Genomic DNA, 2,454 nt, shown 5'->3' on the forward strand with positions numbered 1-2,454 from the left:
CCACTTATGAATACATGTGTATATCACATGTGGCACAGTTGTTGGCCTTGGTACAGCATACCAAATGGCCGGAAAGTTTTTAAATCGGACAATAACCACGCCCACATCCCATATGTATAACGATAATTTAAAGAAATATAAAATCTTCGATAAATCAGTAAAATATTAAAGCTTATTTATTCCAAATGATGCCTGCAACAATTATCTACCAAGAAATACTTTAATGATAAGATTTTGGAAAATGGGCGTGGCACCGCCCACTTATGATCACATATATGTATCTCGGTAACCGTTCTACCAATTTGTACCAAACTCGGTGTGGTTATTGTGCTTACCACATAAAAGCAAAATGTTGAAAAATATTGAAATCGGACTAAAATTACGGCCGCTTTTCATATAACGGTAAATTTTGGAAATGCTTGAAACTTCAATATTTCGAAATTTAAGGACGCTAATTTATTAAAAATTGATACACCCCGGCTAACCATGTAGCGGTAGCTTTCAGAAAGGTGAAAAACATATATTTAATATTTGCGCCGGGTATTTATTGTTCGGCTCCGCCCGAACTTAGACTTTCTTACTTGTTTTTTGATAACACTGTGCGTAAGCTCAAATCGGTATTGAGTAAAACCAAATGCAAGAGATAGTTTTTGAATTTCATTGAGTTTTTTTAAATAAATACTATAATTAGAGGTGTATGAATGGCGAAAGAAAACCTTTATCCGATTTTTTTAATCGAAACTACATTTTTACATATGTACATATGTACATGCATACATAAATATATTTAATATGAAATTGAAATTTTCGCATCAATTTGCGCAATCTTCAAACCCGTGGTTTCAATTGTACGCATTTCGTCAGGGTTTTCCCCACAACTTGGTTTTGCGGCAGTACAGCGACAGAGCGAGTGACGAGAAAAAATTATATGCGGACACTTATATATGTATCTATGTACATATGTATCTATGCACATACGTATCTATGCACATACATACATATGTACTTAGATATGTATATTAGCATTTTAGTAGAAAGTATGTTTTGCTCGTCGCTCTCTTCATAGCTCCACTACATTCCTATCCTTAGTTTTATTCAGGTACCACAAATGTATGTTTTCTTCGAAAATACTCAAGTACTACCAGTAGAGTACTCTACTTGCAATTACCTTTTACTCGCAGTAATAGCGGAAGGCAAAGTAAATACTCTACGCGTCTTGCTATTTATCGGTAGTTTACTTACGCCTGCAGAAACTGGTTTATGCTTACTCACACTTGACCTGAACGATGAGAGTAAAGGAGGGAAAGTATTTGCGTGGCGATCGGATGTCTTGTTAGGCCGTTTAAATGGAATTGCGCAGAAGTTTAATATGTGCATATGTACGAATGGATGTAGTTACGCGAAGCACGCTTGCGTCATTTATACATATATTGCTTGGTAGCGGCAGAGCTGAAATGCGCAATGAGTTCGTTCATACATACATATATATGTTTTTTTTTTTTCAACGGAGGGGGAATCTTCCAAAGATGTTATGCACGATTCGTCATCCTGTCCGCTAAGGGTATACCTCATTCGGGACCACGCCCAGTATATGTTATCACATATTTCAGGACTAGCGAGACAGCGCGCCTACGTACTAAACCCTTAACTCCGACGTCTGAAGCTTGTGTTTCGCCTTGCGGGACCGCAGTTAGGTATTACGTCGCAAGGCGTAGCTTTGCCAATTGGCTCTTCACACACGCCTTTCTGGCCTACCTCTCGTTCAGTCTTCTATTATCGCTACTGCGCTGCCACTCTTTCCTTCTAAGTTCCTGAAGGACTATAGCGGACCACGCTTTGACTCTACTCCACACCATTCTAGATTACATCATCTGGTGCACAATATTTTCTGGCGCCACTCGATCGTTTATCAGCTTTTCTAGGTCTGCTCTGTCGGCGTCATACTTCGGGCAGGAAAAGAAAATGTGCTGCACGTTTTCACCGCTACTACCACAAAAGGAACACTCGGTCCCGTACTTGTTCAGATATTCTCTAAAACAGCCGTGCCCCGTCAGAAACTGCGTTAGATAGTAATCAGTCTCGCCGTGTTTCCTCTCAACCCACGCTTGAACGTTACCGATTAGCATGTGCGTCCACCTTCCTTTCGTAGTCGCATCCCAGCGTCTCTGCCACTCGTTTAAGCTAGTCTGTCTTTCTTCTTTCCGTTCTTCGCCTGTTAGTCGCCTGGCGATGTTTCTTGACTTATCGAAAATTCTCTTAAGTTCCATGGCCAATATATCTGGTGGCAAGATGCCCGCTATGACTCCAACGGCCTCGTGTGAAACCGTGCGGAACGCACTGACAACCCTGATAGCGTTTAGCCGAGTCACTGACTTCTCTGTCTTAGCATATGTTTTCTGCTGGAGCGCTGGCCCCCAGATGGGCGCAGCATACATTAATCAATGTTAATAGTAG

This window comes from Rhagoletis pomonella, unplaced genomic scaffold (assembly GCF_013731165.1).
Source record: "Rhagoletis pomonella isolate Grant_MI unplaced genomic scaffold, Rhpom_1.0 Rhpom_scaffold_00415, whole genome shotgun sequence".
NCBI classification, from domain to species: Eukaryota; Metazoa; Arthropoda; class Insecta; order Diptera; family Tephritidae; genus Rhagoletis; species Rhagoletis pomonella.